The sequence below is a fragment of the Primulina huaijiensis genome, chromosome 18 (genome assembly GCF_012295235.1).
Source record: "Primulina huaijiensis isolate GDHJ02 chromosome 18, ASM1229523v2, whole genome shotgun sequence".
Classification (NCBI taxonomy): domain Eukaryota; kingdom Viridiplantae; phylum Streptophyta; class Magnoliopsida; order Lamiales; family Gesneriaceae; genus Primulina; species Primulina huaijiensis.
Window position 1 is genome coordinate 15,123,688 of NC_133323.1, and position 18,955 is coordinate 15,142,642.

General features: G+C 36.0%; 1 pseudogene; it reads right to left on the minus strand.

Annotated features, from left to right (window-relative positions):
• Window positions 1–16,806: 16,806 nt before the first annotated feature.
• LOC140965327 (U6 spliceosomal RNA) lies at window positions 16,807–16,916 on the minus strand (annotated as a pseudogene).
• Between the last annotated feature and the right edge of the window lie 2,039 nt (window positions 16,917–18,955).

Here is an 18,955-nt window from a genome sequence, read left to right on the forward strand (position 1 = left end):
ATCATTAAAGAAATTCGCTCATTTTTTGGACATTCTGGATTTTATATGAGGTTTATAAAGGGCTTTAGTTTAATCTCTAAACCCATTTAACATCAGCTCCTATCATGCAACCTCCTGATTAGTCTTTACCATTTGAAATCATGTGCGACGCGAGTGATTATGCAGTCGGTGCAGTGTTGGGTCAAAGAAGAAACAGTAAGCCTTATGTGATATATTATGCAAGTAGAACTTTAAACAATGCTCAAATGAATTACTCAACAACTGAAAAAGAAATACTTGCTGTAATATTTGGATTAGATAAATTTCGTTCTTATTTGATTGGATCAACGACTATTGTGTTTACTGATCATTCTGCTATTAGATATTTATTGACAAAACAGGATGCAAAGCTACGACTGATACGATGGATTTTGTTTCTTCAAGAATTTGACATTGTGATCAAAGATAAAAAAAAGTAACCGAGAATGGCGTAGCCGATCATTTATCGAGACTAGTAACATGATTATCTTGTGAAATGACACCAATTAACGATAATTTTCCTAATGAACATCGATTTTCAGTTACTACTACACCTTCATTTTCTAACATAGTAAATTTTCTTGTGACAGGAAAAATGCCACCGCAATGGAGTTCCAAAGATAAAAGAAAATTTTTGAATGAGGTAAAAAACTTTTATTGGCATGATCTGTATCTGTTCAAGTATTGTCTAGATCAAATTTTTCGACGTTGCATACACGACAATGAGGTAAGTGGTGTCATTAAATTTTGTCATTCAGAAGCATGCAGATGACATTTTTCTTCAAAGAAAACGACTTCAAAAATATTGTAGTGTAGATTTTATTGGCCTACTTTGTTTAAAGACACCCACGAATCTACAAGATCTGTGAAAATTGTCAAAAATTGGGTGCTATTTCAAAAAGAAACATGATGCCTTTGAATCCTATAATTGAAATTGAAATCTTTGACTATTTGGGAATTGATTTTATGGGACCTTTTCTACCGTCGTTTGGGTACTTTTATATTTTAGTTGCAGTTGATTATGTTTCCAAATGGATAGAGGCAATTCCATGTCGAAGAAATGATCATAAAATCGTCATCAAATTTTTGAAAGAAAATATTTTTAGTAGATTTGAAATTCTTCGAACCATGATAAGTGATAGGGGAACTCACTTTGTTAATAAACGATTTGCTTCATTAATGAAAAATATGGTATTACTCACAAAGTAATTACTCCTTATCATTCTCAAACAAATGGACGAGTTGAATTAGATAATAGGGAGATAAAGCAAATTTTGGAAAAAACTGTTAACCCAAATAGAAAATATTGGTTTATGCGACTTAATGATGCACTTTGAGTATATCGAACAGCTTTTAAAACATCATTGAATATGTCTCCCTATACGTTTGTTTACGGAAAACATTGTCATTTGTCTGTTGAATTGGAACATAAAGCTTATTGGGCAATCAAAACTTTTAATTCAAGCATGGATGAAGTCAACAAATTGCGCATATTGCAACTTAATGAACTTGATGAACTCAGAAATGACGCGTATGAGAATTCAAGGATTTATAAAGCAAAAATCAAATAATTTCATGATAGAACAATTCTTAAAAAATCTTTTGAGATTGGTAAAAAAATTTTGCTTTATAATTCTCGACTTCACATATTCCCAGGAAAATTAGGATCAAGATAGACATGCCAATATGTTGCAAAGCATGTGTATCCTTATGGAGCTGTAGACATTGAAAATCCTAAAAATTGTGATGTTTTTAAAGTAAATGGACAATTGCTTAAACCATTTTTAGAAAATGAAATCTTTCAAGAAGAGTTTATTTCCCTTTCCGATCCTTGAATTTTTTTTGTGTTGTATTTAATTTTGCTTGTTTTTATTTGAGTTTTCCATAATTTGTTTTATTTTTCCCGGTTAAATGGTGGATAATGGTACTCCGTGACTCTCATAGTCGGTTAAATCAGTTTCTCATAATTGCTGATACAAAAATTTAAAAAAAAAAATAAAATCATTTCATTTCTTTTCAAAATGGATGAAATTTTCTCAAAAATTTGTAAATATTTTCCCTCTGTTTCTTAAAATATTCTGAGAAAAATTTATGCAGGTAGGTGCGAAAGATTGAGATTACTAATGCAAAAAGAAATTCCAGAAGATATTCGTTTTGTAATAGAAGCTAAGGTCCAATTAGGAGGAGAAATTCCACAGTCATTGCTCATTCGGTATATGCCTGGATTAGGAAAAAGCATTTATGCGAAAAAACGAATGGCCAAAAGGTTATGGCTTTGTCATAAGTGTGCAAGATGGACTTGTGACAAACGATGAAGTTCTTTGGGATGTGTTTCAAATAACAGAGAAGATAAAATTTGTTTCTTTAAGAATGGACTGAGTAAGGATCTTTTAGATAACATCTTATTGACTCTTGAGACACATTCTAGTGAACACGTGCATATTGAACTTCTCAGTTTATGGAAACAATTCCAAGATAAGCGTCATCTTAATAGTCTTGGGAATCTGACTAAAAAAGACCATGTTCGCCAATTTATAAGAAAATTGGATGGGAAGCATATCCTCGACTCATAGTAGGCGTTGAAGCCGTTTCAGGACGTAAAACCAGAGGAAAATTGTGAGCCACAATCACACTGTTGTTTATATGCATGTGTGCCATTATTGTTTTTACTGTTTATTCTGCTTACAGCTGTGACCCATAGTTTTGTCATGATTACATATTACTCCTATAAAATCTCTCATCTTTCTCTCTATTTTCGCAGACCAAAAAGAAAGTAAAAACATGGCTGGATCTTTTGCACAAACATTGAAAAATATTTGTGTGTTTTGCGGGTCGAGTCCTCAAAAAATGAAGTGTTTGTAGAAGCAGCGAATAATCCTGAAAAGAAATTGGTTGAGAGAAAAATTCACATGGTATATGGGGGAGGTAATGTTGGGTTAATGAGATCTGTTTCGACATCTTCTCATATTGGAGGTAGTCGGGTTTTGGGTATTATTCCTATAGCTTTACACTACATGAAAAATGATTTTCCGCAGCACGTCATCAACAGCGTGCATTAAAAGCACGCTGCGAATATTACTTTTAACGGCGTGCATCCATATGTGCGCTGTTAATATTATTTCACTTGACAGTATTAACAGCGTGCATTAAAAGCACGCTGCGGATAGTAATATCCGCAGCGTGCAGTTATATGTGAGCTGTTAATAACTTATGCAATTTTCGCAGCGCACAATAAAGGCACGCTGTTAATAATATTATTAACGGCGTGCATGTTTATGTGCGCTGTTAATAGTAAATCATTTTTTTAAAAAAAAATAATTTTTTTTAACGGCGTGCATATATAAGCACGCCGTGGAAAATGGGTGCGCCATCATTTAGCGACGGTTTATTTAACCGTCGCCGATTTAAATTTAGCGACGGTAGTTTTTATACCGTCGCTATTAGCGACGGTTTTTAATAAACCGTCGCCGATTTAAAACTAGCAACGGTTTAAAATAACCGTCGCCAAATTTAGCGACAATTAAGCATTAATCGTCGCTATATTTAGCGACAGTTTTCTTATACCCGTCGCAAATTTTTACATCGGCGACAGTTTATTATAAAACCGTCGCTAGTAGCGACGGTTTAAATACAAACGTCGCTAATAGTCTATAAATATCCGCATTTCCTTCCCATTTCTTCACAACACTCAGAATTTTTCTCACGATTTTAAGATTTTAGTTTCGATTTATTGTACTTTTTTGTTTCGATTTTTACTTACTTTGTAAATATTATTAAAAATCACGAGTATTGTTATTAGATTGTAAGTTTTTTTAAAAATTTTATTAAATTATAAAAGTAAATTTTTTTTTATTTTAACGAAAAGATTAGCGACGGATTATGAAATCCCGTCGCTAAATGTATCGACAGTTTTAAAACCGTCGCTAAACTTAGCGACCGTTTAAAAACTGTCGCCTATAAATTTAGCGACGGTTATAAACCGTCGCTATTAGCGACGGCAATTTTAAAACCGTCGCTAAAATTAGATTTTGCACTAATTATTAACGGCGTAGATTGCACGCTGCGGATAATAGTATTAACGGCGTGCATGTGCACGCCGCGGATAATAAGATTAACAGCGCGCACATGTACGCCGCGGATAATCTTGAACTTTCAACAGCTTTGAACTTTGCAGCGTGCAATGTGCGCTGCGGAAAACGAATTGGCGAGCTGCGAAAAGCCATTTTTGTTGTAGTGTTAGCTGAAGGAAATATTACAGGTGTTACGATTGGGGAGGAATTAAATGCTTCTTCTATGTATGAAAGAATCACCAAAATGATTGAAAATTCTGATGCTTTTATCGAACTAGCAGGTCGTTTTGGTACATTAGAAGAAATTTTTCACACTGTTTCTTGGGCACAACTTAATATCCATAATAAACCTGTGGGCTTATTGAATATCAATAATTAGTATGACAGTTTGTTGACATTTCTTGATAAAGCTGTGGAACAGAATTTCATTTCAGAAAATTCACGACGGATGCTCATTTCGGCTTCGACTGCCGACCAATTAATTGATTATTTGTAAGCTTTTGTTCATAATACTGATCCGATGATACCAAAGATCAATTTGTCACAATCAAGCTGTAAGAAAATATAGTTGGATCATTGATTCAAAAGTCGTGGTGAATGTCTCTTTCATTATGTACTCTTTATTAATTGTTATTTTGACATTAGGGACAATGTCATATTCTGATTGGGGAGAGAAAAAACTTATAAAAAAAACTTTAAATTTTTTTTAAGATAATAATAATATTTATTTTTAAAAAAACATTATTTTAAAATAAAACCATGTTTATTGTTTGTATCTTAGTAATTTTTGCAAAAATATAATACATTACATGTTTGAAAGGTTTAAATTAGAAAATGTATTAATCTATTTAAGGATGTTAAAATTTTTATTTGAAAAAAAATTCAATTTTAATATTCTGATCACTATAAAAATATGATTTATGAAAATTTTTTGAGCGAATAACCATTGTGATAAAATCAGTTATTAAAATATATGGCCCAAGATATACCTGATAAGAGTGCCTAAAATGTTTAAACTAACACATATTTTGTGAGTGAGTGGAAAGAATTGAGAAAACAGCTTGCGAGCTCTTNAATATTTCGAGAAAAAAAAAGAAAAAAAAATAATGATGTTGAAAATCTATGTAATTTTAAAGTTAAATATGTGGTTAATGAACATAAGCTTAGTCTGATTACATGATGTTATTAAAAAAAATCACGAAACAAATATATATAATAAGAATAACTAGATTTTGAATCAATGGATTTCCTATCTTTTGATTAGTTTGGCTTGTTTGTCTGTCTGCATTTTGTAAACCATTTTCCTGATCAATTATCTGTTTTCCAACTCTATGAGAGAAATCGTTCCCATAAATTGAAACATTTATTAACCTGTGAGGATATGGAGTTGAGACTCTTACTAGGAATTTTTGAAGGCCATGTACATTTAATTAACTGAAAATAAGCTTTGAATTAATTGGCTCAGATTATTTCATAAATTATAATTATTATTATCTTGATATATCTTTGACAGTTTTAAAATTTAATTTAAATACTTGGATTGTTCCGATTACATTTCTATTTAAATTAATCAATATGTTTTGTATTGCTATTAACGCTTAAATTGTTAGAGAATAGCAATAAGCTGGTTTGGGGGTGTGATAAACATAAAAATTGTATATTAATTAAATGTTTTATAATATAAATTTATAATTTTTGTTTTATTAAATGTTTAAATATTTTATGTTTTATAATAAATTTTATAAAAAATAAGTTGTTAGATAATTATAAGTTTTTACTATTTTTACAGGTTCGATAAAACAAGAATAACTTTGGCGTTACAAATGGGATTAAGATGATTCTTGGACCTGTAGAAATTTGATGATAATATTTACAATATTGGTAACAAGCATGAGATAAAAATCTTCTCATAATTGGGATCAAATTAAGAAACAAATAAAGTTACCAAAAAAATGACAGTTTTACCACGCTGTAGCATTTTGACCATATCTCTCAAATTACTTGGTCAAATGGTAAAAAAACAAATACCACAATTCAAACAACTCAATTATCCACATGTTTTGTTTTATGTGGAAAAGAAAATTCGGATGGGAAGATTTTCAAAAGTGATGTGTATGAAGATATAATTTCTTGGAACATCAATGGAGACTTATGTGTAAAAAAATAATATTTTATTTGTGGTTGTCTCCTCAAATTTGGCTATAAATAGGGGTGCATTTTAATGAATTGAGATATCCCTCATTTTATGAACAAAATCTTGAGTTCATAATATTTTTCTCTTTGTTTTTCCTTTATTTCTTCATTTAAATATAATTAGCATATTGATTTCATATTTAAAGTTTTATACTTTGAATAATGAGTAGCTAACTTCCCAAAGTTGAGATGAAAATGTGAAACTCTTGGCATGATAATAAGGTTATTAAAAGGTAAGAATCTATGTTTTATATTATTTAATCATTATTTTTTGTTTATGTTATATTTATTTCTTTAAGCATTATTATACCATACTTATAAGTGAGAGTTTTGATTTTTTGTTTTTTTGGTTTTACCAACCATTTGAAATGGATGCCTTGATTTATTATATATGAATATATCATAATATTAATATCTTGGTATCATTTAAATGTTAGTTTGGTTTATCAACCATTTAAAGTGGGAACCTTGATTTAGTGTTTATAAATATATATATTGCACAATAAATACTTAACAACATTTATTAGTTTTGGTACATATTATATACTTATAAGATAATAATATATAATATAATATAAATTTGGTTATTTAATATATTGAAACCATTTTATTAAGTGGATTTCAATGATGTTCATTAATGTTAACTTTATTAAAATACAAAGAGTGGATTCTCTAATCTCAACTACTTAAATTAAAATTTGAACCATTAAAAATTATCAATTAAAGATTCAAACAATTAAAAAAAAAAAAACAAAACAAAAGGACATTGTAATGGACTTGTAATTACCTTAGCTTCCATGTGGATACGATATTTGGACTCACCGGCAACCTAGAGATTTTCGGCCACCTAGATTTCATGTGTAGCAAATACAAGAAAAACACAAACTATGTCATACATAGGGTGTTATAGATTTTTACCTATCAATCACAAGGATTGATGTATGGCTCCAACTAAGGTGTAAACACCTTAGCTCTTCAATGGTAGAAACTATCTTCAAGCTTCCTTTGAGCACTCCTTGCTCAACTATTAAGCCCACCACCAACTAGGTAGATACCCTCTTAATTTGCACTAGAAAACTTAGAGAATTTTTCAATGAGAATTATTTTCTTTCCTCAACACTTGAAGAAGAAAAATGAGAGAAAAATGGGAGAGAACAAGAGCAAAATTTTCGGCCATTGCATCTTGGAGTGGAGGGGAGAATAATTTAATTTTCTTGTCTTGGTTGTGAGAAAAGCAAAAAGCAAAAGGTGCATGCCTTGTATTATTTTAATAAAAAGTAATCCACAACCTTCCACCTCCCAAGCATGCTTTGTTATTTGATTTTTAACAATTAAAAATCCATGGACTTAATTTTAATTATCTCAAACATATTTGAGACTAATTAAACATTACTTGAATTTACCCAAGTCCCACTAGTTAAATAATTATTTTAATTGAGCTCTACAAGACTCAATATGATTTAATTAATCCAACACTTGAATTAATTTAATTATTTGGACTCTACTAGGTCCACTAGTGTTTAATTAATTCAACACTTGAATTAATTTAATTTAGTCCATAATAATGTTTATGAAAATCACAATTTTCAAATACATTATTCACTTGGCCAAACTTTTAATTTAGGAACACTTCCAAAAATAAAATTTATATTTCTCTCATAGAAGTCATACTTCTATTTTTCCTTACGCCTATAAACTCATTTATAAGCCGTTCAACACATTGAACTATTTTCTCCTTTATAGAAGTCATACTTCTAATTTTCCTTACGCTTATAAACTCCTTTATAAGCCGTTCAACACATTGAACTATTTTACTTCTCAACGGGATCTAGAAAGCTAGTACTTGTGTGGCCCTCAATGGTTCATTGATACAACTAGCCGTGGGTTCACATCTCCATGTGATTCGGACTAAACATGTCCTTATATGAGCATACCCCAATTGCTCCATTCTTATTTATCAACTCCTTGATAATAAGAACGTCAGAACTCAAGTCTGATAGTACCCAACCAATCATGTTAAACGCCTAGCAGCATCGCTTACATGATTCCCTAGGTATCAAATGATAGTGCCTGCAAGAACCATTCAATTATGGTTAGCGTACAGTACGGTCCCTTCAACTCATATATCCCGACCGATTCGACAACCATTGGTATATCGAGAGTTGTCAATGAATCGATACTATGTGTCATGTCGTAGTTGCATCGATGGTGTAATCTATGAAACCCCTTTCATAATTACCACCATACTCTGATCAGAGATTTCAAACTACATATACATGAAAAACACATAGGATATCCATACCCGTAGGTAAGCGGTGAATCCCCGACTACAATGCATCGACTCCTATATGTTTCGACAGAACACCCAACCTTGCCACCTGATGACCCCATGAGAGTCGGTAAACAAGTCAAAGTGTAATTCTAGCACATAGAGTCTCAATGTTGTCCCGGGTCATAAGGACTAATGGTGTACAACCATAAACTAGGACTTTTCCACTCGATAAGTGAGAACCACTTGGAAAGTCCTTTAATGGAGGGTTGTTCAGTGCACTCTACCAGGAGCACCTATCTGCATGCTCGGACATCACAATGTCCCCTACCAATGAAACATGGTACTCACATCGCAGATACTAGTCTCAAGCTCGAGCGGCCTATATCCTTCTTAGCGGCGGCTGAATCGACTAGGAACCGTTTAGAATATACAGTATTCCAAATATGAGTTTCATGATACTCATCATATGAGCATCTCATATTCTTTCTACTATTTGTATATTCAAGGGCTTTATCTATGCAACTAGCATGGGTATACAGATAAAGATGTGCCAAAACAATAATTTCAAATATTATTAAAATAAAGATTGCTTATACATAGAGTTTCATTGTGAACACTCGGCCAACACTTGGCTCGACGTGCACCTACTCTAACAATCTCCCACTTGCACTAGAGCCAACTACCCATATACTTCAAACCAATTGATTCGCGATGCATCTCGAATAATGGTTCAGGTAAAGGCTTAGCTAGTGGATCAGCAACATTATCTGCGGAGCCGACTTAGTCGATAGACACTTCTCTTTCCACAATCTCTCCGAGGATGTGGTACTTTCTCAATACTTGTTTGGATTTCTGATGAGACCTTGGCTCCTTTGCCTGAGCTATGGCTCCCGTGTTTCACAAAACACCGGGATAGGAGCAACTCCATTAGGAATGACGTCCAACGCTTGGACGAAATTCCTTATCCAAACAGCCTCCTTTGCTGCATCCGATGCAGCAATGTATTCGGCCTCAGTGGTGGAATCCGCAGTACTGTCTCGCTTGGAACTCTTCCAAGAGACAGCAGCACCAATGAGCATGAATACGAACCTAGAGGTTGACTTTGAGTCATCGATATCGCTTTGGAAGCTAGAGTCGGTATAGCCTTCCAATTTCAGTTCTCCACCCCATAGACCAATAACAACTTACTGGTCCTTCTCAATTACTTGAGGATGTCTTTCACAGTTTTCAAGTGTGGAAGACCAGGGTTCGATTGATATCTATACACTACACTTAGTGCTAAAACCACGTCAGGACGTGTAGATATCATCCCATACATGATGCTACCAATCGCAGATGCATAAGGAATGCTCGTCATCGCCGCTATCTCTGCATCAGTCTTGGGAGACATAGACATGGATAGGGACACGCCATGACACATTGGTAGATGTCCTCTCTAGGACTCATCCATCGAGAACCGCTTCACGATGGTATCATGTATGTGGACTGGGTGAGACCAAGCAATCTTCTTGAACTATCTCTATAGATCTGTATTCCCAATACAAAAGATGCTTCACCCAAGTCCTGCATCGAGAACTTACTCGCTAACCATATCTTAGTTGATTGCAACATTCCTACATCATTCCCAATGAGTAGAATGTCATCAACATAAAGCACAAGGAATGTCACCACACTCCCACTGACCTTCTTATACACACAGGGTTCCTCAGGATTCTTAGTAAAACCAAACTCTTTGATTGTATTATCGAATATGAGGTTCCAACTCCTAGATGCCTGCTTTAGACCATAAATAGATCTCTGAAGTTTGCATACCATATGCTCACTTCCGATAGATGTAAATCTTTCAGGTTGAGACATGTAAATCACTTTCTTAAAATCCCTATTAAGAAAGACTGTCTTGACATCCATCTGCCATATCTCATGGTCATACCATGCAGCCATGGCTAGCAATATCCTTATAGACTTGAACATTGCAATTGGAGAAAAGGTTTCCTCAAAGTCAACTCCTTGTCTTTGAGTATATCCTTTTGCCACCAATCGCTCCTTGAAGGTCAATACCTTCCCATCCGCCCCAAGTCCCTATGGGAACCGTTCCCTCAGGTGGATCCATAAGATCCCACACTTGGTTCGAATGCATGGAATTCATCTCAGATTCCATTGCTTCAAGCCACTTGGATGAATCGGCATCAGATAACGCTTCCTTGAAGGTCCTTGGATCACATCCATGAATAGGCTCATCATGGCCCTCTTCAAGAAGCAGACCATACCTCATAGGTGGTCTCGAGACTCTCTCGTATCTTCTAGGAGCTTGTATCTCCTCTCTTGGCTCTTCGGGTGTGGGTTCTACAATTGTGGGTGTCTCTCGAACCTCTTCGAGTTCTATCATCTCCCCTTTTCTATCCAATAGAAATTCCTTTTCCAAAAAGGTTGCATTCTCAGAAACAAACACCTTTGCTTCTTGGGGATGATAGAAACAATATCCAACTTAATTCCTTGGATATCCCACAAAATTACATAAAATGGATCAACAATCCAATTTTATCTCCCACTACCTGCTTCACATAAGCAGGGCCCCCATATTCTAAGACAAGAATATTTGGGAGACTTACCTATCCATATCTCATATGGTGTCTGCCTTTAAATGTACATTTAGTGGAATATCTTTCAATTTTAAGTTATAGAGATTGTCTTCAAGTTCACCAGTACCAATCAAACATTCATTCTTGTAAATATTGCAAACACCTTTGCCAAATAAACAAGAATATCCATCTTTATCAACATAGAAATGGAAACAATGTTTTCTTACCAAATCAGGTACAAACAAAACATCTCTTAAAAATAACTTAAAATCATTGTTCAACAATAAGTAAACATCTCTTAAGGTCTTGGCAGCAACTCTTGCTCCATTGCCCATTCTCAAGAAGGTCTCACCTTCCTTGAGCCTCCTACTTCTTCCCATCACCTGCAACTCATTACAGAGATGTGAGCCACAGCCGGTATCTAATACCCAAGAAGTAGAGTTAATTGAAATGTTTACTTCGATAAAGAACATACCATTTCCAGAACCCTTCTGGGCAAGATATTCCCAGCAGTTACGCCTCCAATGTCCAGGCTTCTTGCAGTGATGACATTCATCAGCAGTCTTGTCAGCCTTAACTGGTGTGGCTGCCACAACGGGATTCGGAGATTGCCTCATCAAGGGCACGTTCTTCTTGGGACGTTGGAAAGAACGCTTCTTTCCCTTCCCATGTGGATCAATCTTCGTACCAGATGAAGAACCCACATAAAGAACCAGCTTCTCATTCTTGATGGTGGACTCAAAGGTCACAAGCATGTTCACCAACTCCTCAAGGGTCGGCTCCATCTTGTTCATATTGAAATTCACCACAAAAGGATCAAACGAGCTAGGCAGTGACAAGAGTAACACGTCAGTGGTCAACTCCAAAGGCAACATCAAATCCATGCCAACGAGCTTGTCCACGAGCCCAATCACTTTTAGGCCATGCTCATGGACCGAGGCCCCATCTCGCATGCGTAAAGTGATTAGCTCCTTGACGGTAGCATGCCGAAGAGGCCGTGTTTGCTCTCCAAAGAGCTCCTTGAGATGCAAATGAATGTCAGCAGCACTCTTTGCATCCTCAAAACGCCTCTGTAGCTCATCATTCATAGAAGTCAGCATATAACACCTGGCTTTCAAGTCATGGTCACACCATTCCTTGTAAGTCTGCAATTCCTCAGGAGTGCAGTCAGTCGGAGCCTCAACAGGGGGCGACTCAGTAAGTGTATATGCTATCCTTTCCGAATTCAAGACGATTTTTAGGTTTCTTAGCCAAGTGAGGTAATTAGGTCCGGTTAACATGTGTTTGTCGAGTATTGCAGATATCGGATTGCGAATCGAAGACATTGTCAATTTGTACTGAAAAGTGAAAACAGATAAATGTTGATGACTATTTCAAAATATTTAGTAAGATATAAAGTATGGACTTTTACTTTATAAATATTCGCTCCCACTGTTTTGACATCTTTCACTACCCTCTAGTGAAAACGGGAAACTCCTTTCCTCAGTAGGTACGTAAGGTCCAACTAGCGAATTATGATCCCGAATAATATCAGCCAATCACAATTCCTAAAAGGTAGTTTCCAATTGCATCTCCATGCAACCCTCTACGTAAACTTTTGTCTCACGTTTGATTAGGACCCAATAATATGACGTCGTTCATCTTCACGTGTCAAGCCTAACCCATCGATATTGAACCTTAATGGACGGTCGCCATGAGTTCCCTCAATAATATGAGCCGAAATCATGGGAGTTCCACGTAGTTCACATCACCATGTCAATGGATGTCACAGCTTTCCGGCACCCAAGGCCCCCCCAATAATATGAGCCGAGCCCCGAGCACGGGTAGCGTTCATCATGCACCCATTGTCGATGGAAGACATGGAAATTATAAACAAATTTATAATTCCCCTTTTCGGGCTTGATATTAATTTTGAATCTTATTCAAAATGAGGGTTTTTAATTTTGAAAGGTCTCATCATTAATTTTATTTAAAAGCTCGCCATGTTTGATCGTATGTTTGCCGGATTCATGCAACTTTGTTATTATCATAATAATAACGCACATACTCATTATTTATAACATATCATGCATATATTATAAACAGTAAACAAAATAAGGATGATCAATCGCCCCAACACTAATGGCCCGTGTGAGCTAAACACGGGCCTAGGTCCAATCCTAGGGAAATGCACGGGATGCAAATGCAACTATTACATTAGCTTCCAATATTTACATGTCTTCGATCTTCATAATCATCATGGCCACCATCTTCCAATCTTGATCATCCACTATACTAATATTTACAAATAAATATCCATGGCAAATAGGGATACATCTCATGGGGTGGGAACGGGCCATAAACCAAGCCCACTTTATAAATTTGATAATTATTACAATCATTCAACACAAAATATCCTAGCATACACCTAGCAAATTGGGCTTGGGCTTTTGATCATCCTTCATGCATAATATCACATATCATACACCATCAATTAATTATCACAATAATTAATTGATCCAATATTATATATCTTGATCCAATCACTAACCGCCACGATTATAAACTAAATTAACAAAGTATACAAACACCTTTGTCTACTTTCAAATTAATTTATTTATAACCGAATTTCTTGTAAATCACCATTTACTATAAATAATTAAAGTCCAACTTAAATTATTTATTTCATGAGAAAATATTTGCAACTTTTGTAAATTTAAACTTAAGGGCTAAAAAATTCATTTTTCACCAAAAACATTTTGGCCCATTTAAAATTTCACAAATGTGTTAGCCATCCAATGGTCCAACAACTCAAGGCCCGTGACACTTTGATATTTCAAAACACATTTTGAAAACCCTAGTCGTCATCGCCGTCGCCGGAGCTCCGTCGCCGGATTCCGGCAAAAAAAAAATTTTTTTTTTTTTATTAAAAATAGGGGCTGTTCGGGCAGCCCCTCGGGCTGCCCTTGCTGCCCGAAATGGGCAGCCCTTCGGGCAGCCCGAGCTGCCCGAAATGGGCAGCAACTTGCTGCCCAAAAAATCCCCCGAAACCGGCCTTGATTCGATGCAAAATTTTATCTCATGCGGTTAGAAATGAACCTCAACATAATATTATGTATTTACTACACCAAAATCGTAACCATAGCTCGGATACCACTTGAAAGGGGATCGGTTACGGTGACCGGAAGCGCAACGGAAGTTTAAAATTTTTATTTTTCATAAGAAATTTTCGGCCACCTTGATTTAATGTGTAGCAAATACAAAAACAACAAAATGTCATACATAGTGTGTTTAGAAAAATACCTATCAACCTCTTGAGGTTGATGATGGCTCCAACTAAGGTGTAAACACCTTAGCTCTTGTATGGCAAGAACTTCTACAAGCTTCCAAAGAGCACTCCTTGCTCTAAAATAAAGCCCACCACCAACTAGGTAGATCCCCTCATATTTTGCACTAGAAAAATATGAGGATTTTTCTTTGAGAAGTGAGTGTTTTCTCCAACCATTGAAAAAAAAAAAAATGGAGAGAATGAATAGTATTTTCGGCCACTATTCATGCTAGGAGAGAAGGAGAGACATTTTTTTGGTTGTGGGAAAAGTTAAAGTAAAAAAGTTGCATGCCAAGCCTTGGTTATACAAAAAGTTGTCTCCCAACCTTTCACCTCCCATGCATGCAAGTTTTATTTGATTTTTAACAATTAAAAATCCATGGACTTATTTTTAATTATCTCAAACATATTTGAGACTAATTAAACATTACTTGAATTTACTCAAGTCCCACTAGTTAAATAATTATTTAAATTGAGCTCTACAAGACTCAATATGATTTAATTAATTCAACACTTGAATTAATTTAATTATTTGGACTCTACTAGGTCCACTAGTGTTTAATTAATTCAACACTTGAATTAATTTAATTTAGTCCATAATAATGTTTATGAAAATCACAATTTTCAAATACATTATTCACTTGGCCAAATTTTAATTTAGGAACACTTCCATAAATTAAAATTTACATTTCTCTCATAGAAGTCATACTTCTATTTTTCCTTACGCCTATAAACTCATTTATAAGCCGTTCAACACATTGAACTATTTTCTCCTTTATAGAAGTCATACTTCTAATTTTCCTTACGCTTATAAACTCCTTTATAAGCCGTTCAACACATTGAACTATTTTACTTCTCAACGGGATCTAGAAAGCTAGTACTTGTGTGGCCCTCAATGGTTCATTGATACAACTAGCCGTGGGTTCACATCTCCATGTGATTCGGACTAAACATGTCCTTATATGAGCATACCCCAATTGCTCCATTCTTATTTATCAACTCCTTGATAATAAGAACGTCAGAACTCAAGTCTGATAGTACCCAACCAATCATGTTAAACGCCTAGCAGCATCGCTTACATGATTCCCTAGGTATCAAATGATAGTGCCTGCAAGAACCATTCAATTATGGTTAGCGTACAGTACGGTCCCTTCAACTCATATATCCCGACCGATTCGACAACCATTGGTTTATCGAGAGTTGTCAATGAATCGATACTATGTGTCATGTCGTAGTTGCATCGATGGTGTAATCTATGAAACCCCTTTCATAATTACCACCATACTCTGATCAGAGATTTCAAACTACATATACATGAAAAACACATAGGATATCCATACCCGTAGGTAAGCGGTGAATCCCCGACTACAATGCATCGACTCCTATATGTTTCGACAGAACACCCAACCTTGCCACCTGATGACCCCATGAGAGTCGGTAAACAAGTCAAAGTGTAATTCTAGCACATAGAGTCTCAATGTTGTCCCGGGTCATAAGGACTAATGGTGTACAACCATAAACTAGGACTTTTCCACTCGATAAGTGAGAACCACTTGGAAAGTCCTTTAATGGAGGGTTGTTCAGTGCACTCTACCAGGAGCACCTATCTGCATGCTCGGACATCACAATGTCCCCTACCAATGAAACATGGTACTCACATCGCAGATACTAGTCTCAAGCTCGAGCGGCCTATATCCTTCTTAGCGGCGGCTGAATCGACTAGGAACCGTTTAGAATATACAGTATTCCAAATATGAGTTTCATGATACTCATCATATGAGCATCTCATATTCTTTCTACTATTTGTATATTCAAGGGCTTTATTTATGCAACTAGCATGGGTATATAGATAAATATGTGCCAAAACAATAATTTCAAATATTATTAAAATAAAGATTGCTTATACATAGAGTTTCATTGTGAACACTCGGCCAACACTTGGCTCGACGTGCACCTACTCTAACACTTGGGAGTGCAACAATCAAAGTCGCATCACCTGCAATCACAGTTCCTAGACCGAGCCCAGCTTGCACTTTACTCACAAGACTCCTCCCCCCTGGCAGGGAAGTCTGTGCCTCTCTAGGTTTCGATATTATGACCTCCAGGCTAAGTACATGGATCCTTGAAACCTGATACCAATTGAGCTAGTAAGTGTACACTGGGCTGGGTCCAGTCCTGACTAGCTCAATTGGTACCTATTTTCAACGATCCATGTATTTGTCCTAGAGGTCATGGGATTGAAACCTAGGGAGGCACAGACATCCCTGCCAGGGGGGATGGGACCTATGAGAAAGTGAAAGCTGGTTCGGGTCTAGGGACTGTGATTGCAAGGACCATAAGTGGCAGGCCCAGGGCCTTACAATAATAAAAAATTTGGAACATTTTTCGATTTATGCATGTCATCCTTGCACAGGGGCCATGCTAATTTTCTCTGCATCGTTCCAAATTTATCGGATGTCCCCTAGCTCAATTGGTACCAGGTTTCAAGGATCCATGTACTTAGCCTGGAGTTCATGGGATAGAAACCTGGGGGGGCACAGACTTCCCTGCCAGGGGGGGAGGAGTCATGTGAGTAAGTGCAAGCTGGGCTGAGTCTAGGAACTGTGATTGCAGGGTCCATAAGTGGCAGGCCCAGGGCCTTACAGTACTTTTCACTGTTGCATGATATGCATATGTATTTGTTATAACGATACAGGTGTGTTGAGTCTTTAGACTCACTAGGTGTGATTGATGCAAGTAAGCATGATTTTGAGGAGACTAAAGGTACCGAGGACTAATTTGGCTGAGCTGTTGGAGCACGTTAACCCAAGGACCTTGTGTTCTTCGAACATCAAGAAAATCATTGTGTTCATTTTTCTTATTCACAATTTCATAAGTATCTTTCAAACCTTCAGTTTTTATATTATCCAAGCCAAAATATTTAAATATATCTCTCAATTTATTTCTGCACTATTTTTAGTTGACTGATTGATATTAACATACAAGATTTTGAGATCAGTTACTCAAAGAATTGACTCACATCCGAAAAAAGACTCAAAGAGTCTCATTGTTTATTCAAACCCATCTTCTAAACATCTTACATGAGTTAACCGATCCTAACAAAAACAGAAGTGCATATGTAACGTACCGTACTTTTAAACTGTTTTAAAATTTGCGAAAAAATAAAATTTTTCTTAAACAAATAATAAACTTTCCATTTGAGATAAAAACAAACTGTTCTTCTAAATATATTCGAAGTAGAAACAATTAAAACAAAGTTTGAAAAAAGGTAAATGTTTAAAAAACATAACTAATCTCGTGAAAATCAGAGTATTTGAAACAACATTCATAAATTCTAAAAAATAGGCGGTCCTCGGGTTTAGCCTCCTGCACAGACCGAACTGTCTCATTGGTCCCCACAGCTCATCTCCTCCTGCTCGTCCTCACCTGCATCGATCAAGTTTAGTGAGTCTAAAGACTCAACACGTATAAACTTGGCATGACAAGTAATACATAATAAAACCACATGCATTTTTAAAGTAGAACATACATACTTGAATATTTAACGTAATAACATAAACATAGACGTGCTATCATCATAAAATTTTTCATAAACATACTTGCAACATACATTCTTGAACATGCATAACTTCATCATTTTGTGTACAAATATGTTTCAAAGTAAGTGACCCATACATAAATGTGCCTGATCAGACTAAACCACAGTACTGGGCTGGTAGGGATGTCCACTACAGCATATATGAGATCCCCGGTCATGCTTTATCGTTTTCCAATCATGATCTAAACCCGGTCAAGCTTTACCGGGGTATAGAGGTCACCGGCCACGTTCACGAACTTCAAAACCCGTTCATAATTGGTCACAAGACATTAAGCATACCTCAAAAACATAAAAATATTATCCTTTGCAGGTTGAACATACTTACATGGCATTGAGAGATTCGTTGGATCTCGCTTGGGGCCACTACTGCACATACTAACACAAATACATGCACTAATTTTCATAACTTGGACGTACTAGTCATGCTCACCACTCGAAATGACACTTTACTTATGACGCTCTAATTCACTCGGGACTTGACCTCGTTTAATCATTGTACTAAACTACGACATCGAAACCCAAAACAATCTCTATATGAAGTGTGAACATTTCCCCAAACATGGAATACATGGACCTAAAAATAGCGGTTTAAAATGTCATGGACAAGTGCATAGGCGATGGACAGTGCTGTGCTGCGGCACTGCCTTGCGCCTAGGCGCTAGGCTCTAGCACTGCGACACCTGTAGGGCAGTACCGCGGCGCTAGTACTGTGCAGGCCGGGTGCTGCGGCGCTCTCTACTGAGCGCTGCGGCGCTAACCCTGCGCACAACCAACCAAAAGAACTCATTTTGATGAAATTTTTAAAGTCATGCTCGAACGACTCTGACCAATGCAACGAGGCTCATCCTAGGACACTATCGCAATGATTCAAACTCACGTGACGCCTCAAAACAACAATGCCAATCATACAATGCAACA